The following is a 16,434-nucleotide window of genomic DNA, read 5'->3' as shown; positions in this document are numbered from 1 at the left end:
GCGTTCGTTAAGGACCTCTCTGTATTTGGCTGCACTAATCCTTCACTCAAACCTGACCCATTGTCTCCGCACAGCTTAATGCTGCCACCACCACTGTAGGGATAGAATCAGGTAGCTCATCAGCAGTGCCTGGTTTTCTCCAGACGTGACACTGATCTTGATTTCACACCTGCTCTCCGTAAACTCGGATGATGGAGGCAGTGCATGATGTGACCTTTATAATGACGGGTCAGTGATGTCACACATTTCAGGGTCGTTTCCTAAACGATGTGGTAGTGACCGTTCTAGAAAATGGCACTGCCAGTGATAAACTAACTGGTGTCAGAAAAGATGCAAAAAAAGTAAGAAACTGGAATAAATCAAATAACAGCTAACGGAATTTTTACTTGTTTTGAAACATAATATGAATCTAAAAAAGCCCACTACAGTACCACAGAAACAACAAACAAAAAAATGTAAATGAACACAAATCACAATACTATTAAGGATTAAGGAGATTATAGCATTACAAAATGAAAAAATTGGGAGTGGCCTCCCCTCGACTTTCTCTTATACTCAGATATGGGGATGGATATTTGAGGAGTAAACTACAAGACAATGATTATATTTTTATATTATGTACATTAAAAAACCATCAGCAACAAATCAAATCAAATCAATAATATATCGAACAATTATTATAAAAGTAAAGTTGAATAAATCAGACCCTGCAGTTGCATGAACAAAAAATTTGCCATGATAATTTAATTTTGGTTCAGGTAAATGTAAGTGGAAGTGGGTCAAAAGTTGCAAGAGACTTTAGTAATGTGTATAATGTAATACGTATACACAAAATTTTGTTTACGTAAAGGAAAATGTTCTGAAATACATATCTATTACGATTTAAACATCAAACAGAAAATTGTGATTTTCTCGAAAACTGGTCGTTTTTCGAAAAAATGCAAAACAGCAAAAAATACGTAGAATGTGGCGCTTTACAATAATATGAAATGATCAACTTTTTAATATTTTTGCGGAAACATTACAGGTAAACTACCACTTCTGGTTAGCGGAAACAGCTCAAAAGTTGAAAGAAATGTACATTTTGTACCTAATACTTGTATACAAACTTTGCTTGACAGAAGTGAAAGCGTACTCAAGTTATCATATTTACATACACACGCACACAGACATAATTCCAAAATTGGTATTTTCGGACTCAGGGAGGTCTAAAAAATCACGATTCATCAAAATCTCAAAATCTAATTTTTGGACGATTCCAATACTTTCCCTATACAAGAAAGTAAAAATTACATTTTCAGACTCAGGGAGGTCTAATTGTCGAGATTCATCAAAATCTTGAAACTGAATTTTTGGACGATTCCAATACTTTCCCTATACAAGAATATAAAAAATGTATTTTCAGACTCGGGGAGGTCTAAAACGTTGAGATTCATCAAAATCGCGACATCGAATCTTTGGACGATTACAATGCTTTCCCTATACTTTGTATATGAGAAAGTAAAAAGAAGAAAAATCATAAGAACAAAATCAAAATACAAAATCAAGGGACTGTACCTGATCCAAGATCCGTGGTCAAGAGCAGAAAGTCCGAACATCTACAAAAAACAAAACAGGAGTCATCAACAAACCACAATCGCTAAGTTATACCAAAGCTGATGAACACTCTGAAGTTTCGGCTTAAAAGAATACTCTCCCAAAAGTTTCACGCCCTGTGTCTTGCCGTGACGGCCAAAAAAAAAAATTAATCTCCAATTTTCATGAAAAGTTTAGACAACAAAGTTTATGATCAAATACAACCCTATGGTGACCCAGTGCTGTACCACAGCAAACGCTCTGAAAAACGTCCATTAAAATAAAACATCCAGGAGTTTTCAAATGGAGAGTCTTGTCTAGATAGACATTCTTAAAAAAATTAAGCCAAGAGTTTAAGGAACTTTTCACACTTCAATGGTGACAATTTCCAGGGTTTTACTTAGCAATTTTTATTTTTTTAAATAACTTTTTACAGATGTTTTTCCAGTTTTTCAGGTGTTTCTTGAGCATTTTTCCAGCATTTTCAAAGAAGCATTTCCGTTCTATAGGTTGGGAGGTGTTTGTTGAGTCTCCAGAATGTCTTCTATGCCTTTTAGGCCTTTAATCCTGGAGATCACAGTACTGAAGAGCAGGTGTCATCAGCATTGTGATCACACACATAAGGGGGTCTCCTTGTTCTGCAGCAAAGTGGGTCAAGAAGACAATTCAGGAGTCTGTATGAAGCAGGCAGCATCCTGAAACGTTCCAGGATTACACACGAGCGTAGATAAGTGCTGTCGCACACAAGACAATTTCAGGTCTCATAGACTGGTAATTACATAACAAGTCAGGGGGTGATGGCACTGTCACATAATGCCTTTTTTTTATCTCTCGCTCTGCAGAATGGATGATTGACAGGCCATCCGTCTATGATGTCACTTCTGCCTTGCAGCCTCCAGAATCCTCCCCTTCTGTCTTACGTTCCTGAAAAACAGCTCTGTCTCCAACTTCAAGTCGGAGCTGGTGACATCAGAGTCGTGATTGCACATATAAGGGGCACCCTGTTCCATAACAAAGGGAGATGAGAAGACATTTCAGTGGTCTGTATGAAGCAGACAGCATCCTGAAATGTTCCAGGATTACACACGATCGTAAATAAGTGCTGTCACGCACAAGACCATTTCAGGGCTCATATACTGGTAATTACACTCCTAGCCAGGGAGTGATGGCACTGTCACATAATGCCTTTTCTGTCCCTCGCTCTGCAGAATGGATGATTGACAGGTGTGATATATGGCCGGCAGTTTATCCCAGCCAATACCCCCACGCTGCTAGATGGAGACCTCCCTGCAACATGAAGGTGTCCCGAATTCCAGCAGGGCATCATGGATCATGGAGTTTGGCTTCACAGCCCTGCTGGATACCGTGGGGGCCACCAGGGGCTGCTGCAGGGAGACATGAACATTGTTTCTATTATAACCAGGAAGTACTTACAAGTCACGGGGATGGAAGAACTAAAGTACTTCCGGGCTGAAGAAAAGAAGAAGTTTTCATCTGACCCGGAAGTGCTATGAAATCACATGGACTGAAGGACAGAAGCACTTCCGGGTCAAGGACTATAAAAAAGATTGTGGGAAACCCAGCAGACTGAGCCTGAGTTGGGAGGAAGTGTGACTGAGCTGCTGGGTGGAGAGGAGGATTTATTGTTATTGATTATTGCGTTCATTATTATTATTATTGAGTATTGTGGAGGTGGAGGTGCTTTGTGCACAACTGAAGAAATATTAAATTAATTTCTTTAATTACCCTGGTGTCTGGACGTGTTGTCTGTGGGTTTCATGGGGGCAAATGCGACCCCTGATGTCACACAGGCCATCCGTCTATGATGTCACTTACGCCTTCTGGCCTCCGGAGTCCACCCCTTCTGTCTCATGCTACTGAAAAATGGCTCTGTCTCCAACTTCAAGTCAGAGCAGGTGTCGTCAGAGTCGTGATTGCACGTATAAGGAGCACCCTGTTCTGTAGCAAAGGGAGCTGTGAAGACAATTCAGGGGTCTGCATGAAGCAGACGGCATCCTGAAACGCTCTGGGATTATAGACAAGCGTAGATAAGTGTTGTCACACTCGTGTGCATGGAAGACAGCTCAAGGGCTCATATACTGGTAATTACACTCCTATCCAGAGAGTGATGGCACTGTCCCATGATGCCTTTTCTGTCCCTTGCTCTGCAGTATGGATGACTGACAGGCCATCCACCTATGATGTCACTTCTGCCTTTCGACCTCCAGAATCCGCCCCTTTTTCCTCACGTTCTTGAACAAACAACTCTGTTGCCAACTTCAAGTCAGAGCCGGTGCCGTCAGAGTCGTGATTGTACATATAAGGGGCACCCTGTTCCATAACAAAGGGAGATGAGAAGACAATTCAGGGGTCTGCATGAAGCAGACAGCATCCTGAAACGCTCAGGGATTACAGACAAGCGTAGATAAGTGCTGTCACACACAAGACCATTTCTGGGCTCATATACTGGTAATTGCACTCCTATCCAGGGAGTGATGGCACTGTCCCATGATGCGTTTTCTGTCCCTCGCTCTGCAGAATGGATGATTGACAGGCCATCCACCTATGATGTCACTTCCGCTTTCCGGCCACTGGAATCTGCCCCTTTGGCCTCGTGTTCCTGAAAAAGTGGCTCTGTCTTCAGGTCAACCCTAAAAAGACTCTCATCTGAAGAAGACGTCTCTGCAGCTACTGTGTATATTTTCCAACTACAGTGGAACCTCGGGTCATGAATGTCTTGGAACACGTACAAATCGGGTTGCGATCAAAAAAGTTCACCAAACTTTTGCATCTGTTCACGACCACACACTCGGTATACGAACAAGCCAGTTTCCCTTTCGGTTTGTGCGCGCCAATGATTTCCGCACGTGTTGCATTGTTCTCTGTCAGATGTGTGTGTTTGCATGCGTGCTTTCACTGGGAACTCTTTGTGCTCTATTTCGTTTCCCTTCCGGTTCTCCACACTGAGGAGAGGCAAGACACATGACAGCCCGCATGGAGTTTGCTAAAAGACACCTGACGGACTCCGAGATGGTGAGAAATAAGATTCTCTGGTCTAAAGAGACCAAGATAGAACTTTTTGGCCTTAATTCTAAGCGGAATGTGTGGAGACAACCAGGCACTGCTCATCACTTGTCCAATACAGTCCCCACAGTGAAGCATGGCGGTGGCAGCATCATGCTGTGGGGGTGTTTTTCAGCTGCAGGGACTGGACGACTGGTTGCAATCGAGAGAAAGATGAATGCGGCCAAGTACAGGGATATCCTGGACAAAAACCTTCTCCAGAGTGCTAAGGACCTCAGACTGGGCCGAAGGTTTACCTTCCAACAAGACAATGACCCTAAGCACACAGCTAAAATAACAAAGGAGTGGCTTCACAACAACTCTGCGACTGTTCTTGAATGGCCCAGCCAGAGCCCTGACTTAAACCCAATTGAGCATCTCTGGAGACCTAAAAATGGCTGTCCACCAACGTTTACCATCCAACCTGACAGAACTGGAGAGGATCTGCAAGGAGGAATGGCAGAGGATCCCCAAATCCAGGTGTGAAAAACTTGTTGCATCTTTCCCAAGTGGCTGTATGAGCTCAAAAGGGGGCTTCTACTAAATACTGAGCAAAGGGTCTGAATACTTAGGACCAGGTGATATTTCAGTTTTTCTTTTTTAATAAATCTGCAACAATTTCAAAAATTATTTTTTTTTGTCTGTCAATATGGGGTGCTGTGTGTACATTAATGAGGGAAAAAAATTATTTAAATGATTTTAGCAAATGGCTGCAATATAACAAAGAGTGAAACATTGAAGGGGTCTGAATACTTTCCGTACCCACTGTATATGGGCATAGGGAGTATATACAGTATGATAAACTAACGTTTAAAAAAAAACATTTTTGAATGCAACGCGATCTACCTGCACTACCTTTGCGATCTACTGGTCGATTGCGATCGACGCATTGGGCACTCCTGCTCTACAGTATTTCGTGTGCTTTTGCAGTTAACCATGGCTTCTAAGCAAGTGAAGAGTGGTGAGAAGAAAGGTTTGAAGAAAATTAAAAATCGAAGTAAAGAAAGAAATTATTGAAAAGTATGAGCGTGGCGTTCATGTTACTGATCTTGCCGCCGAGTACAAGATGTCAAAATCTATGATTTCGACTACTCTAAAGCAGAAAGAGGCCATTAAAGAAGCTCATGTTGCAAAAGGAGTTACGATGTTAACCAAGCAGAGGCCTCAAGTGCTGGAAGAGTTTGAAAAACTGTTGCTAGTGTGGCTGAACGAGAAGCAACTTGCAGGGGATAGCGTAAGCGAGGTGATGTTATGTGAGAAAGCCAGGAAGATTCATGGAGATTTGCTGCAAAACTATCCTTCTACGAGTGGTGAAAGTGAGGAATTTAAAGCCAGTAGAGGAAGGTTTGAAAAGTTTCGCAAGAGAAGTGGCATTCATAGTGTGGTAAGGCATGGAGAGTAACATTGTGGCAATGTGGTGGTTTATTAAATTATGGATTTTTCAAATGTTCATTTTCTTCCCTGTGCTTAAAACTCATTAAACAAAAGTGATCGGTTTGTAAGGCTATAGCGTGAACTCTTGCAATGTTAGTTTTCTCCGTTGTTCAAGGTTTTCTGAGTGTTATTCAATGTTTTTACATTTAGTTTACTATTACTCTGTGCATTCTATGGTATTATTAACTATATTTGTGCTTAAAAATCTTTAAAAAATATATATTTACATACAGTTTGTACGATCTGGAATGGATTCATTGTATTTACTGTCAGAGATGGCTGGGGTGGCGACCCGGCCGAGACACCCAGGAGGACCGGAAGAGAGCTTGCGCCATCCCTAGACCATGTGGGGGGCGACCGCCCTGATAGCTTTGGGGACCACGGGTACAGAGCTTTGAAGCTCAACCCTGTAGGGGCCCATGGTCACTGCCAGGGGGCGCCCCGGTGTCTTTGGAGCCCTGGACCTCAGCACTTCCGCCACATCCGGAAGTGCTGGGGGGAAGAGGACCGGGGACACTCGGAGTGCTTCCGGATGCACAGCCGGCACTTACGTCACACAGGGGAGTGTCGGGAAGCACCTGAAGCCCATCCAGGCATGTATATAAGGGGCCGCCTCCCTCCATTCGATGGCTGGAGTCGGGTGGAAGAGGACAGAGCTCGGAGGAGCGGAGTGGAGGCATTGCGAGAAGGCCTGGACTTGAGGAGTGATTGGTGCTGCGGCACTGGGTTTGTGCACTCTATTGTAAATAATAGTATAAAATAAAAGTGCGTTGGGTGAAAACATCATGTCTACCTGTCTGTGTCTGGGCTGTACCCCACATTACATTCAATCCTATGGGGGAAATTACTTCGGGTCACGACCAAATCGGGTCAAGACCAGAGTTTTGGAACAAATTACGATCGTGACCCGAGGTTCCACTGTATATCTCAACTCTCGATTATATGGGGTATACTTAGGGACCCCCAACCCTTTTTGACTTGTTGTCTGATTCATTCATGGCACATAAGCATATAAGAAGGGATATGTACCAGAAACATAATCATTGTGTTATTTCCTATAAAAGTGAAGTGCTGTCATTTGAGAGGGTGGGGGAATGGTGGGTGGGAGAAGAATAGCAAAGCTGTATTAAGAGCAGGTGAAGAGGTGTTGGGTAGAACGACAGGGTGGAGCCCACCTGGGAAGAAAAAGATGGTGGAACAGAGGGGTACAGGATGTGATAAAGACTAAGAAGGAGGCAAAGAAGACATGCTACCAAACAGTGAAGGAGAAAGATAGAGAACAAGGAGGCAAAGAGGGCAGTGGTGAGAGGCAAGATGCAAGCTTTGGAAGAAACGAATGAAAAATAGGAGACAAAAAAGGGAGAGAGAAGGATTTGTAGAATAGCAAAGACTTAAAGTCAGATAAAGAAGATGTGGTCTTGCATGAGCATGATAGGATCAAGAAAGGATGGAAGACATACTTTGAAGAAAATCCAAGGGTGGTATTTGGGGATGGAGTTCCAAATGAAGGACGAGTCCCAGGAATACGAAGGGAGGAAGTAAAGAAGGAAACATGGAAATGCAACAGGGCTACATGAAATTCCAGCTGAAGTATGGAAGATCTAAGAAGAAGAGGGAAAAGATGTCCTGTAGGATCAAATTCAGATCTTTGAAAAGAAGAGAATACCAGAGGAGTGTAGAAACAGCATCCTCACGTGGAGGAAATGGTGTGACTTTGCCCATTTATAAGGAGAAGAGCGACATTCAGGATGGTGGAAACTGTGGAGGGATAAATCTGATGTCACAAACAATGGAAATTTGGGAAAGGGTAATAGAGAGAAGGCTTAGGGGAGAGACCACCATAGAAGAGGATCAGTTTGGGTTTTATTCCAGGGAGAGGAACAGCTGATGCAGTCTTATCAATGAATCGGCTTATAGAGAAGCATCAAGGTTTGGTCTCATCCGGTACTGGAGATGGACATCTGGAGCGGAACTCCGTTAGCAGCAGTGTTATTTTTTCTCTTCTGTTTTTATCATCCTGAGGTATCCTGTATTTTCTTAATCCAAGGAGTCTTAATTACAGTATATCTAAGCATATATTAACATAACCAGCAGAAACGGGCTCAGAAAAATACGGAAAAGACAGCTAAAGCTCCATCCAAGCCTAGACAGGCATCAAGTCCAAGTTCAAGTTTCAAGGTATGGCCTTTCAGAAACTGACCTGGAACAGATAGGCGAAAGTACAGATTTCCTGGGACCGGACGCTACTGGGCCTCTCTGGCAGTGTCTTAAATTGGTTTGAATCCTACCTGGCAGGGAGAAAATTCTTTGTGAGTTGTGGTAATCAAATCTCAAAGACACATGATATCCGATATGGTGTTCCACAAGGCTCTATCCTGGGTCCGCTGTTATTCTCAATCTATATGCTTCCGTTAGGTCAGATTATCTCAGGTTACAATGTGAGCTACCACAGCTATGCTGATGACACACAGCTGTACTTATCTATAGCACCTGATGACTCCGACTCTTTCGATACACTAACACAATGTCTTACTGGTATTTCTGAATGGATGAATAGTAATTTTCTCAAACTAAATAAAGAGAAAACTGAAATTTTGGTAATTGGCAATAATGGATTCAGCGAGGTTATCAGAAATAAACTTAATGCACTAGGATTAAAAGTTAAGACGGAAGTAAAAAATTTAGGGGTAACCGTTGACTGTAATCTGAATTTTAAATCGCATATTCATCAGACCACTAGGACAGCATTTTTCATTTAAGAAACATAGCTAAAGTTAGACCTCTTATATCATTGAAAGATGCTGAGAAATTAATTCACGCTTTTGTTTTCAGTAGACTAGATTACTGTAACGCACTCCTCTCAGGACTACCCAAAAAAGACATAAATCACTTGCAACGAGTGCAGAATGCAGCTGCTAGAATCCTAACTGGGAAAAGAAAATCCGAACACATTTCTCCAGTTTTGATGTCACTACACTGGTTGCCTGTGTCATTCAGGATTGACTTTAAAATACTGCTTATGGTTTATAAAGCCTTAAATAATCTCGCTCCATCTTATATATCGGAATGCCTGACACGTTATATTCCAAATCGTAACCTTAGATCTTCAAATGAGTGTCTCCTTATAATTCCAAAAGCTAAACTTAAAAGAAGTGGTGAGGCGGCCTTCTGCTGCTATGCACCTAAAATCTGGAATAGCCTGCCAATAGGAATTCGCCAGGCAAATACAGTGGAGCAATTTAAAACACTGCTGAAAACACATTACTTTAACATGGCCTTTTTATAACTTCACTTTAACATAATCCTGATACTCTGTATGTTCAATTCTTCATAATAACTATTCATGGTGGCTCTAAAATCCGTACTGACCCCTACTCTCTCTTCTGTTTCTTTTTCCGGTTTCTTTGTGGTGGCGGCCTGCGCCACCACCACCTACTCAAAGCATCATGATGCTCCAACAATGATGGACTGAAAGCCAGAAGTCTACGTGACCATCATCATCAGGTCCTTCCATGAAAATATGATGATTTATGTTAGGTAGATTGCCCAGAGGGGACTGGGCGGTCTCTTGGTCTGGAACCCCTACAGATTTTATTTTTTCTCCAGCTTTTGGAGTTTTTTTTTGTTTTTTCTGTCCACCCTGGCCATCGGACCTTACTCTTATTCTATGTTAATTAATGTTGACTTATGATTATTTTTTATTGTGTCTTCTATTTTTCTATTCATTTTGTAAAGCACTTTGAGCTACATTTTTTTGTATGAATATGTGCTATATAAATAAATGTTGATTGATTGATTGATTGATACTGCGTCGTCGAGCGTGAAAGGGGCCAGGATAGCTCGTCGATTCCAGAAGATTCATTGAAACTGAAAATGGAATTACCTTCCGCGTTGTCAACCAATCCTCTCGAGCTGGAATCATCAACTTCATCGGCGGCACACGGGGAAAACCGAAACAAGCTGCTTGAGCTGAAAGTGGTGATCACTGCAAGAGCAAAAGAGCTCAAGAATGATTTAAAGATAGGGAAGCATTGAGAAAATGGTAAGGACTGCATGCGGTGTGTATTGATTTGGAGAAGGTAGATAGTAGTGGGCCGCATCAAGAGTTTTGAAGGTGCCTGAGAGAGAAAGAAGGACCAGAGAAGTGTGTGAGGATTGTCCAGGAGATGTATGAGGGAAAAGCAGTATTGGGGTAACAGAGAAGACTCCAGTTAGGGGAGGTCAGCACCAGGGATTTTCTTCGAGTACAAACCTCATTAATCTGGTTATGGATATGTTGACTCGTGGGATAAAACACCAGTCCCCCCGGTGCAGGCTTTTGTACTGATGACTCTGTCTTGTGTTAGTACCAGCAAAGGGGATATGGAGAGGTAGTTGGGGAAGGGCTTAGGAAGATGGACGATTGAAGATTAATAGGAATACAGAAGAGAGAATATATGCGGTTTAATGATAATCAGGATCTAGAAGCATGGAGAGCCATTGAAAAGAGTGGAGAAATTGAAATATGTAGCATCGGTGGTAGCCCAAGATGGAAGATCTGATGCAGAGATAACCCAACAGAGTGCAGTGTGGATGGAGCAGAAGGAAGAAGTTATCAGGAGTGTCGTGTGATTGAAGAATGAAGGTGGATGTTAAAGGTGAGGTTTGTAAGACAGTGGTATAACTGCAATGATGAATGGAGCTGAGACATGAGCAGTGAAGGGAGTGCAGGAGAAAAGGAGATGAGAGATGAGAATGGGGAGACGGATGTGCACAATTGCCCATACCAGGCAAGGTTCATAAAGAATTCTACGCAAAGATGTGAGTATTTACACTGATGAGGATCCATCACAAAGCCAGGAACTGACCAATGCTGCCCCCCACCCTGCCAACCCAAACTCGTATTGCTGTTGGCCTTTCCCAAAGTAGAACTGAATGGCAACTATACGTCTCTCCAGCCTGGATATTTATGTATAAATGATTATATATTGTATTTTGGGCCTGGAAACTACATCTGAAAGCAAGTTAAATACATATATCTCTATTTGTACCATATTGTGCTCATCTAATTATTTCTTACATGATTACTAAAGGAGTGTGTATGGCTGGAGTCTGTTCTGCATCGATAAAGAACACAATCCCAGGGAGCAAGCACCCCAAGCTAGAGACAGGATGGAGCAACTGGTGTCTGGAGTATTGTGTGATCGAAGAATTAAGGAGAAGGTTAAAGGTCAGGTTTTTAAGACTGCGGTCAGACCAGTAAGGATGTATGGAGATGAGACATGGGCACTGCAGGAGAAGACGTTGCATGTGTAAGAAATGAGAATGTCGATGAGTGGAGTTACAATAAAGGACAGAATAAGAAATAAGCTGCGGTGGGTACACACACACAAAGACACACAGACGTAATCTCAAAAATGGTATTTTCAGAGGGCGGCACGGTGGTGCAGTGGGTAGTGCTGCTGCCTCACAGTAAAGAGACCTGGGTTCGCTTCCCGGGTCCTCCCTGCATGGAGTTTGCATGTTATCCCCGTGTCTGTGTGGGCTTCCTCCTGGTGGTCCAAAGACATGCAAGTTAGGTGCATTGGCGATCCTAAATTGTCCTTGGTGTGTGCCCTGCCCTGCAACCTGTGTTGGCTGGGATTGGCTCCAGCAGACCCCCGTGACCCTGTAATTAGGATATAAAGAGTTGGATAATGGATGGATAAGAAATAAAAGAGACATTCAGAGGTACACCAAAAGTGGGAGAGATATCTGAGAAAGTACAGGAAATGAGGTTGAAGTTGGTGTGGACATGTGATGAGGAGAGACAGGGAATATGTGGGAAAAAGAGTGATGGGAATTGAAGTCCAGGGGAAGAGACAAGGAGGGTTGGAGGCCAATGGGGATGGATAAAGAAAAAGAAGACCTGAAGGCAAACGGGTCTGCTTGGGGTTGGAGGTGCAGGGCCAAGCTGTGTGGAGAAGGTTGATCAAGCATATCAACTCCACGCAGAATGGGAAAAAGACGTGGATGAAGATGATGATGAAGAAGAAGAAAAAGAAGAAAAAACAGAAAAAAGAATAAGAAGATGAAAAGAAGAAGAAAAAGAAAAAGAAGAAAAAGCAGTAAAAGAAGAAGAAGAAGGAGGTGGTCCCCCCTCCCCACAAAAAATTGCCTGCTGCTATCAGTGCCACATCAGCCAGACGTCTAATAGCAGCTGCTGAGGAAGTGGTTATTGTGCACAGTGGTAATCAACTGGAAGAACTGAACATATGTTGTTGTAATCCACACACATTTAATCCTGAATATGCTAACAGCTAAATTTAATCTGCCCAGTTGAGGGTCACCAGGAGCCTCTGATTATCGCGGTGGCACTGGCTATAAGGCAAGAAGCCCAAATGGTGGATGTTGTGCTGATCCTTTTTCAGGGTTTGGCCACACAGCCGATCAGGAAAGAGTGCGCTGCTTGAAATCCACAAACAGAAACCTCTTATTAGAGTATCTGCTTGGTTTTAATTCAGTTATTTGTGAAAGAAATTTTGAAACAATGTGGCACGGTGGATAAAGTTCAGCCCGCGGGGCTCGGATTGGGGATGGAAAAAAGGGGATGCATGTTATTTACTACATGAAGGACTAAATGTATTTTAAACATGAAAACTGTTAGTGACACATCTCCAGTATTCGTTGTTAAAACAGGGGATACTACTCAGTTCAACACACACACTAATAGCAGCCAATACACAAGAAAGGGACATGCAAACCTAATACAGCCGACACCATAAGGAAGGAATGCCAGCTCTGCGCTACCACTCTGTTTATATATTGAAACATCTCTAGTAAACTTTAAACTAAATTAAAAGTCGATGTGTACCTATAGCTTTTGTTGAATTCTTGTCACTTGATTGCAGTGTTCGTGGGCACTTGACCTTTCCCTCACTCTCTGTCAAGAGACCATGGAAGATTATCTATTATCCATCCCGCTATATCCTAACTACAGGGTAATGGAGGTCTGCTGGAGCCAATCCCAGCCAGTACAGGGAGCAAGGCAGAAAACAAACCCCGGGCAGGGCGCCAGCCCACCGCAGGGCACACATACCCACACACCAAGCACACACTAGGGACAATTTAGAATCGCCAATGCACCTAACCTGAATGTCTTTGGACTGTGGGAGGAAACCCACGCAGACACGGGGAGAACATGCAAACTCCACGCAGGGAAGCGAACCCTGGTCTCCTAACTGTGAGACAGCACCGCTACCACTGTGCCACCCCCATGGAAGATTATCTGTGCCAACATTAAATTCACTCCAACGTGTTAACTACAATGAAATGCAAGTGGTAGTTTATCGTGTCTGCCATTAACCATCTCTGCAAAAAGCAGAACTTCTGGAACAATGTGCTCTGGACAAATGAAGCAAAGATAGAGTTGTTTGGCCAGTAGTAACAATAGACATGTTTGGCACATTTCAGAAGGAGAACTTCATACCAACTGTTAAGTATGGCAGTGGAATTGGTCTGGTTTGGGGCTGCTTTTCTTCCTCAGGGCCTGGGCAGCTTGCAGTCATCGAGTCAGCTATGCATATGAATGTGTGCTAGAAGAGAACATGAGACCATCTGAACTAGAACTGGACCTTTCAACATCATAAAGATCTGAAGAACACCACCAAACTCACCAAGGAAGGGCTCAATGAGAAGTAACGGGCACCATTGATATCAAAGTGCATGAGCCTACCATTAAAAAGAGGCAACAAAAACGAGATCTATACGCGAGGTGTGCCATGTGGATGCTGGAAAGACTAAAGTTTCAATGAACACCTACAGTAGGCAAAGACAAGAACTCCTGGAATGATGTGCTCTGGACAGACGATGCAAAGAGAGAGTTATTAGCCCACAGAACCAGGAGACATGTTTAGTGAAAAACTAAGAATTTGACCAGAAGAGCCTGATTCCAATTGTAAAGCATGGTGAGGGACAAGTTCTGGTTTGAGGTCATGGCCAAGGCAGTTTACAGTCACTGAGTCAGCTATGAATTCTGCCTCACATCAATGAGCACTAGAGGAGAATGTGAGACCATCCGTCCAAAAGTTAACATTGAACAAGAGCTGGACCTTTCAACATGATAAAGAAGCACACCAGCAAATCCACCAAGGAAGGGCTCAATGAGAAGCAATTGAGGGTTGTGGACTGGCTTAGTCAAAGCCTTGGTTTGAGCCCCATTGAAATGTTGAAATAGGCAGAATGTGCGAGAAAACCAGCAAATGTCTTGTAAATGATCAGAACAGAACAAAAAAAAAATGGAAAAGGAAGTCTCCAAGACATCCAGAATTTCATCACTGGACCTCCAGTGGCCAATGTTAATATCAAAGTGCCAGAGTCTACCATTAGAAAGAGGGTACGCAAATAATCTGCATGGGAGGTGTGCTAGGAAGGAACATCAGGGCATGACTAAACTTCCATGAGCACCAAGGCAAACACTAGAACTTCTGGAAGCATGTGCTCTGGGCAGATGATGCAAAGACAGAGTTGTTTGACCATTAGAAAGAGGATACGCAAATGGGAGGTCTGTGAGGAGGAAATCAGAAAGAACATCAGGGCACGACTGGAGTTTGCAGATGAATGATATTTAAATAACAAAAAGATGAATAAATATACAAGAAATAATCTAGCCAGTAGGTCAAGTTTGACTCTTTCTCCGGGCAGAGAACTTCTGGCTTAAGTTCTTCACCCAGACTCACACAGTGAAGCAAGTAATTTGTGGTCCATAACCCTAACCCTAACCCTAATGGCCATGTCTACGTATTGCAAGCCAAAGGTTGCAGGTTCAACACTGCGTAGAGACTTGTGGGGTGACCCTTGAAGAGCTCCCTTAACCCACCACCACTCCAGCTGTAAACACAACCCCTTATTTCCTTGGGGACAGTGGCAGTGTTATAAAATAAATTTCACTTTACCTGTGGAAAGCTAGGGTGGCACGGTGGTGCAGTGGGTCCTCCCTGCATGGAGTTTGCATGTTCTCCCCGTGTCTGCGTGGGTTTCCTCTGGGTGTTCCGGTTTTCTCCCACAAGTCCAAAGACATGCAGGTCGTGACCCTGTGTTAGAATATAGCGGGTTGGAAAATGATTGACTGGCTGACTGTGGAAAGCTAGCGGCTTCATTGGGTAAAGTGACAGTGAGGCCCCCTAGTGGCCAAAGTGAGGGAGTATAAACCAAAAAAAAATGTTCCTTGAGTTGGTGTCTCATGCAGACAGACAGGCAGTGTGGGGCAGTGGTTAAGGCTTTGGACCCCCGTGAGCTTGTGGGTTCAAATCTTGTGACCATTACCAGGTGCCTGGCACTCCTCACAATGCCAGTCTCAGCTCCAACGATTGGGGGAGGGGGGGTTAATGCAGAAATGTAACCAATTACATCTTAGATGTTGAAAGTCATCTTGAATAAAGGAGTCAGCCAAAAGCAAAAGGCACTATATAAAGTAAAGGGTGGGAATCATTTGTGTTGGTCTGCCCCAGTCTGCGTTTTCAGATTTCTCTTTGTTGTGCAGGAGATTTTACGCTCGCTTTGCTGTCTTTCAATGCAGTGCTTGAGTCCTCCAGATTCTTCTTATCTGTCAGCCACACACTTATCTTTAGGCTGAGTGGGCATGTGCGGCGGGCACTTCATTGTCATAATTGCGGCTTTGGATAAATAAGATTTCAAACACCGCTGTGGTCTTCTTCTAAATTGGAAGATTGAAATGGTAATGTAAACAGCGAGACCCCGCGTAGCCTTGATAGGAGGACCTCTTCTCTCACACCTGCTGGGAATTCATATTTTTCAGAGAACAGGGCTTCAAAGGCATCTCTTGTTTTCTCAGTTCCCGGGGTGGGGGGTGGGGGTGGAGTGGTCACAGGGGGGTGGTAGTGGGGGGACAGATCCCCTTCAAATAGGCTGGGCAAATCAAGGGTCTGCATGAGAGTCGTTCTCGTTTTTATTTCACGTTGATTCACTGAGCCAAAGGTCAAAATGAAATGCTTGCTGTTCAAATGCCACACAGAGCTTCTCCATCCTGGCTTTCACCATAGAAAGATTCTGAAATATGGAAAGTGAGGTATACAAAAGTGCTATAAATTTTTTGGAAATATTCAAAAATGATAGAAGTCTTGATTTGCAAAATATGTAAATATTAATGTTGTCCGGAACTAGAAGGAGCTCTCATAGATCTAAAACAAATGCCTCAAACAATTACACAAGGGTACCACAAGGGGGCAGCACTATTAGTGTATTAATATGCAGCACTGGCTTCAGACTCACATAACGGAGGGCAATGGATTGTGGGGTGGGATGAGTGAGGAGCAATAGGTGAATCCTCTGTCCACAGTCAAGAGAGAAAGCCCACATTTGCATTACGCATACAGAGATGTGAAA

The 16,434-nt window shown here is 43.2% G+C and overlaps 1 long non-coding RNA gene across 3 annotated transcripts in view; it reads right to left on the bottom strand.

Moving 5' to 3' along the window:
* The window catches only part of LOC120537857, a 115,554-nt gene that overhangs the window by 64,073 nt on the left and 35,047 nt on the right, over nt 1-16,434 (bottom strand). For all 3 annotated transcript variants that reach the window (XR_005635400.1, XR_005635401.1, XR_005635402.1), the window contains exon 3: nt 1,558-1,598. This is a non-coding gene — a long non-coding RNA (uncharacterized LOC120537857). The remainder of the gene's footprint in view (nt 1-1,557; nt 1,599-16,434) is intronic.

This window comes from Polypterus senegalus, chromosome 10 (genome assembly GCF_016835505.1).
Source record: "Polypterus senegalus isolate Bchr_013 chromosome 10, ASM1683550v1, whole genome shotgun sequence".
NCBI lineage: Eukaryota > Metazoa > Chordata > Cladistia > Polypteriformes > Polypteridae > Polypterus > Polypterus senegalus.
The sequence above is the reverse complement of the archived record's forward strand: the minus strand, read 5'-3'. Positions and strand labels throughout refer to the sequence as shown.